This window comes from Pan paniscus, chromosome 18 (assembly GCF_029289425.2).
Source record: "Pan paniscus chromosome 18, NHGRI_mPanPan1-v2.0_pri, whole genome shotgun sequence".
In the NCBI taxonomy this organism is placed as follows: Eukaryota; Metazoa; Chordata; class Mammalia; order Primates; family Hominidae; genus Pan; species Pan paniscus.
Genome location: NC_073267.2, coordinates 32,094,298 through 32,100,927, shown reverse-complemented (window position 1 = coordinate 32,100,927; position 6,630 = coordinate 32,094,298). Strand labels below are relative to the sequence as shown.

Below are 6,630 nucleotides of genomic sequence, written 5' to 3'. Positions count from 1 at the left end.
GATCCACCCACCTTGGCCTCCCAAAGTGCCAGGATCACAAGTGTGAGCCACTGCACCTGGCCCTGCCTGGCTAATTTTTATTTTTTTTCTGTAGAGACGAGGTCTTGCTTTGTTGCTCAGGCTGGACTGGAACTCCTGGCCTCAAGTGATCCACCTGCTTCAGCCTCCCAAAGGGCTGGGATTATTACCCATGAGCCACCACACCCAGCCACAATATTTTATTTATCCATTTGTTAGTTGATGGATATTGGGGTTTCAATTTTTTGACATAACTATGAATCATGCTGCTATAAATGTTTGAGTAAAGTTTTTGTGTGGACACATGTTTTCCATTTCTCTTGGATAATATCAAGGAGTGGAATTGCTGGGTTGATGGTAATTTTGTTTGATCCTTTGAGGAACTACCCGACTGTTTCCCAAAGTGGCTGCAATTTTACATTCCACTGGCAGTGTACGAGGACTCCACGTCCCCACCAATACTTGCTCTTTTCCATTCTTTTTCCACCGCAACCTCCGTCTCCCCGGTTCAAGTGATTCTCCTGCCTCAGCCTCCCTCTTTTTTTTTTTATTTTTGAGACAGTCTCGCTCTGTTGCCCAGGATGGAGTGCAGTGGTGCTATCTCGGCTCACTGCAATCTCAGTCTCCTGAGTTCAAGTGATTCTCCCACCTCAGCCTCCCAAGTAGCTGGGATTACAGGCATGCGCCACTACACCTGGCTAATTCTTTTTTGTTGTTGTTTTTTGTTTTTGTTTTGTTTTGTTTTGTTTTTTCAGATGGAGTCCTGCTCTGTCACCAGGCTGGAGTGCAGTGACACAGTCTCTGCTCACTGCAGCCTCCGCTTCCTGGGTTCAAGCTATTCTTCTGCCTCAGCCTCCCAAGTAGCTGGGATTACAGGCACCCACCACCACACCTGGCTAATTTTTGTATTTGTTATGGAGACGAGGTTTCGCCATGTTGGCCAGGCTGGTCTCCAACTTCTAAACTCAGGTGATCCACCGGCCTTGGCCTCCCAGAGTGCTGGGATTACAGGCATGAGCCACCGTGCCCAGCCTCTTTTCCGTTTTTTTTTTTTTTTTCCTTTGGTTGTCTGGTTTGGTTTTTATTATAGCCTTTCTAGTGAGTGTGAAGTGGTATCTCATTGTGGTTTTGATTTGCATGTCCCTGGTGACTAATGATGCTGAGCATCTTTTCATGTCCTTATTGACCGTACATATAGTTCTTTGAGAAATGTCTTCTCAGATCCTTTGCCCATTTTTAAATGGGATTGTCTTTTTTTATTAAAGAGCCAGAGATCTGAAGTCTTTTTGAGTTGTAAGATTTCTTCATATATTCTAGACAGAAGTCCCTTATAAGATACATGGTTTGCAAATATTTTCTCCCATTCTGTGTTGTCTTTTTACTTTTTTGATATTGTCTTTTGGTACGGAAAGACACTTATTTTGATGAAGTCCAATTTATCTATTTTTTGTTTGGTTGCTTGTGCTTCTGGTAACATATCTAAGTGGGAGCCATGTGCAGTGGCTCATGCCTGTAATCCCAGCACTTTGGGAGGCCAAGGCGGGAGGTTTGCTTGAGACCAGGAGTTCAAGACCAGCATGAGCAACATTGCAAGGTTCTATCTCTATAAAAAATTAAAATAATGATAAAAGGAGGCCGGGCGTGGTGGCTCATGCCTATAATCCCAGCATTCTGGGAGGCAGGAGGACAACTTGGGCCAGGAGTTCAAGACCAGTCTGGGCATCATGGCAAAAAAAGAAAAAAGAAAAAATAATTATCCTGGCAAGGTATGCCTGTAGTCCCAGCTACTTGGGAGGCTGAGGCGGGAGAATTGCTTGAGCCCGAGAGGTGGAGGTTGTAGTGAGCTGAGATTGAACCATTGCACTCCAGCCTGGGTGACAGGAATGAAACCCTGTCTCAAAAAATAAAAATAAAATAAGCCAGGTGTAGTGCTGCGTGCCTGTACTCCCAGCTACTCTGGAGGCTGAAGTGGGAGGATCACTTGAGCCTAGGAATTCGAGGCTGCAGTGAGCTATGATCATACCACTGCACCCCAATGTGGGCACAGAGCAAGACCCTATCTCTTAAAAAACAAACAAAGAGGGGCAGGGTGCAGTGGCTCACGCCTGTAATCCCAGCACTTTGGGAGGGTGAGGCGGGCAGATCACGAGGTCAGGAGATCGAGACCATCCTGGCTAACACGGTGAAACCCCATCTCTTTTTTTTTTTTTGAAACAGAGTTTCATTCTTTTTGCCCAGACTCCCGGGTTCAAGCGATTCTCCTGCCTCAGCCTCCTGAGTAGCGGGGATTACAAGGGTGTGCCACCACACCCAGCTAATTTTTTATATTTTTAATAGAGGCGGGGTTTCACTGTGTTGGCCAGGCTGGTCTCAAACTCCTGACCTCAAGTGATCCGCCCACCTCGGCCTCCCAAAGTGCTGGGATTACAGGCGTGAACCAGCGCGCCCAGCCTCCTACATTTTCTTCTAAGAGTTTTATAGTTTTAGCTCTTACATTTAGATCTTGTTTTCATTTTGAATTAACTTTTTTGCAGGTGGTGTGATACAGCAGTCTGTGCAGAAAAAAGTTAACATAGTAGACCCTAACTGCTAACTTTATTTTTACTTTTATTTTTTATTTTGTTTGGAGACAGGGTTTTTGTCACCCAGGATGGAGTGAAGTGGCGTGATCATAGCTCACCGTAACCTTGAACTCCTGGGCTCCTCTGCCTCAGCCTCCCAATTAGCCACCACACCCAGCTACCTTTTGTACATTTTTTTGGTAGAGACGGTGTCTCACTATGTTGCCCAGTCTGGTCTCAAACTCCTCAGCTCAAATGATCTGCCCACCTTGACCTCCAGAGATACTGGGATTACAGGCGTGGGCCACTGCACCAGACCCAGGTTTATTCTTACACCAATACAACACTGTCTTAATTACTATAGCTTTGTAGTGAGCTTTTGAAAATAGGAAATGTGAATCCTCCAACTTTTTTTTTTGGAGACGGAGTCTCGCTCTGTTGCTCAGACTGGAGTGCAGTGGCACTATCTCAGCTCACTGCAAACTCCATCTTCCAGGTTCAAGTGATTCTCCTGCCTCAGCCTACCAAGTATCTGGGACTACAGGCAGGTGCCACCATGCCCGGCTAATTTTTGTATTTTTAGTAGAGATGCGGTTTCACCATGTTGGCCAGGCTGGTCTTCAACTTCTGACCTCAAGTGATCCACCCTCCTCAGCCTCCCAGCGTGCTGGGATTACGGGTGTGAGCCATCTCATCCAGCCTTTTTTTTTTTTCTTTTAATATCTAAAATCCTTTTTAGAACATCATTGCTGTTTGCCAAATAGAAGACACAGACAGCAGATGAACAGTGGAAACAGAACCCGGTGACCTGAGCCACCTAGTGGCTGGGGACCCTCCCCTCTACCTGGTGGACCAGCCTGGCGACCTCTGCCCCTCCCCGGGCCCCTGGGCCTTTGGCATGATGCTGATGGGGCGCTGTGGGCAGTGAAGTCCCTTGACTCAAAGCAGAGACTTGAATGGGTGCTGGAGAGTGGGGACAGTGGAGAGGGCGGGGAGGGGGAGAGGGCAGGGAAGGCCTGGCAGGCCCCCAGGGCTAGGGGGAGCAGCGGAAGTGGAGGAAGCCAGGAGCTGGGGAGATGGTGTCTATTTTTGTTTTCTGAAAAGGGGCGCCTAGGGGCTTGCACACAGGTGGCAGCTGCAGCTGGGGTGGGTCACGCACTGACGTCCCCGCCTGTCTTGGGAACAGCTTCCAGCAGCCGGTCCCTGAACACTCCTCCTCTCCCTCCTTGGCCTCGCTGACCTCAGAGTTGGGGACCCGGAGGCCGGCGTCGATACACTGCTGCATGGGGAACTTGGCCTTGGTGGGGTCCATCTTGCTGCATTTGCGCGTCCTTCGCATTGAAGCCCTTTTGGAGTTCCTCAGGGGGGGACTCGTCACCTCCACGGGTTCCAGGCCACCAGGGCCAAGCTGCTTCTTGAGCTCCTCCTCCTAGTACTCCTGCACCACCTGCTTTCTAGATGCGCAGCTTGGCGCAGCCCCGCACAGGCTCCGTGGAGGCTTCCAGCTCGTCCTTGAAGCTCTCCATGCACTAGCAGTCAGCCGTCTGAATCTCAGTGAAGAACTGCCAGAAGCAGGCCCGGGGGACCCCTTCCGGCTCCTGACCAACACCAGGTTGAACTGCGTGACAATTGCCTAGTGGACCACCTGCTCCGTGAGGGCGCATTTCTCCCGCACCTCTAGATCAGCACACCAGATGACCAGGTAGTTGACCATCTTCTCATCAGGCTTGGTGTTCACCATGCTCCTGCTAAAGCCGTCTTTTCTTTTTTTTTTTTTTTGAGACGGAGTCTTGCTCTGTCGCCCAGGCTGGTGTGCAATGGCATGATCTTGGCTCACTGCAGCCTCCGCCTCCCGGGTTCAAGCGATTCTCCTGCCTCAGCCTCCCGAGCAGCTGGGATTACAGGCGCCCACCACCACGCTCAGCTACTTTTTGTATTTTTGTAGAGACGAGGTTTCGCCATGTTGGTCAGGCTGGTCTCAAACTCCTGACCTCAAGTGATCGCCCCGCATCAGCCTCCCAAAGTGCTGGGATTACAGGTGCGAGCCACCGCACCCAGCCTGAAACTGCTTTTGCTGAGCGTGTCCACGTTCCAGGTCATGCTCTTCTTCTTGGGCATCTCCTCCAGCTTCTGCTCACAGCTCAGCTCCTCATGTAGCCACTCCACCTCCACCCTGGCACCCTCTGACACCTCCAGCTCCTTCAGCTTCCTCTGGCACTCGGCCATCTTGCACTTGTACTCCCAGCAGCCCCTGTCCAGTTCCTCCTTCTCCTTCTGGAACTGCTCCATGAGCTCCACCCGGGCTTGGTGCTGCCAGCGGAAGAGGTTAGCCCAGTGGGTGTTGGGATGCCTCTCCTCTTCATCATCGCTCAGTGTGGCCCCACACGCTGTAGTCCAACATTTTGCCTCTGCGACCCAGCTAACTCCCTGAACAGTGGTTCTCAGTGAGGTAGTACTGCCCCCTAGGGCCATTTTGGAAGCTTGTTTGTGGGGGCTTTGATCTCACTGTGAATGTGACAATGTCCTTAGAGGGAGAGAGCAAAGTCATCCTGCCATGCACAGTATGGTCCTGGATGAAGAGAGATTCTTCTACGTTTGAGTGGTTTTTTTAATATCCCCGCCAGACATCCAACAATATGTGCTAAGAATCTAACTTCATTTTACATATGAACCCAAAGTTGCTTGTTTTGTTTTGTTTTAGATATAGAGTCTTGCTTGGTCACTCAAGCTGGAGTGCAGTGGCGCGATCTCAGCTCACTGCAACCTCCGCCTCCCAGGTTCAAGCGATTCTCCTGCCTCTGCCTCTTGAATAGCTGGGATTACAGGCATGCACCACCAAACCTAGCTAATTTTTGTATTTTTAGTAGAGACAGGGTTTCGCCATGTTGGCCAGGCTGGTCTCGAACTCCTGACCTCAGGTAATCTGCCCGCCTCAGCCTCCCAAAGTGCTGGGATTACAGGCATGAGCCACTGCGCCCAGCCTAAACCCAAAGTATTTCTTGCTTGGTTTTAATATACACTGAATTTTTCAAGAATTCAACTATCGTGTATTAGTATGAACTGAATGTTTGTGTTCTCCTGCCAAATGCATATGTTGAAGCCCTAATCCCCAATGTCATAGCATTTGAAGGTGAGAAGGTGAGGACCTTGGAAGGTAATTGGGGCTAGATTACGTCATGAGGGTGGGAGACTTCATGATGGTATTAATGCCCTCGCAGAAAGAGAACGAGACAAGCAATCTCTTTCTCCACCAAGTGGGGATACAGCAAGAAGGCAGCTGTGAGCAAACCAGAAACAGAGCCCTCACCAGACACCAAATCGGTTTGGCCAGCACCTTAATCTTGGACTTCCCAGCCTCCAGAACTGTGAAAAATAAATATTGTTTTTTAAGCCACCCTGTTTATGGTATTTTGTTATAGCAGCCTGAGCTGACTAAAATCTCAGGTCATTGAAGGAAGATGTATTTTGCTTCGTTGGGATCTTTACCAAGAGCTGTACTTGGACAATTCCTTTACTGAAGGCAACACACACATTAAAATCCATTGCTTACCAGCTGCACTGCAGTGCCTCAGTCACCATGATTCTAAGTATAAAAATGCTAAGTATAGGCCAGGTACAGTATCTCACGCCTGTAATTTCACCACTTTGGGAGGCTGAGGCACTCAGATCACTTGAGCTCAGGAGTTCGATTCCAGCCTGGCCAACATGGTGAAACCCTGTCTCTACTAAAGATACAAAAATTAGCTTAGCATGATGGTGTGTGCCTGTAATCCCAGCTACTTGGGAGGCTGAGGCAGGAGAATCGCTTGAACCTGGGAGGCAAAGGTTGCAGCGAGCTGCACCATTGCACTCCAGCCTGGGCAACAAGAGTGAAACTCCATCTCAAAAAAAAAAAAAAAAAAAAAAAACTAACTGCTAGCTATATGCTATTTCAAGATGTATATAAATATCATTATTATACAGAAATATTGAAAAGCAATTAATAAAAAAAACATCAGGCCAAAACCAACTAAAATGAAGTTGGAAAGCTATATTAGTATCAGAAAAAATA

At 48.6% G+C, this 6,630-nt stretch overlaps 1 pseudogene; it reads right to left on the bottom strand.

Moving 5' to 3' along the window:
• Positions 1 to 1,670: 1,670 nt before the first annotated feature.
• LOC117978919 (hsp90 co-chaperone Cdc37-like) lies at positions 1,671 to 5,506 on the bottom strand (annotated as a pseudogene).
• Between the last annotated feature and the right edge of the window lie 1,124 nt (positions 5,507 to 6,630).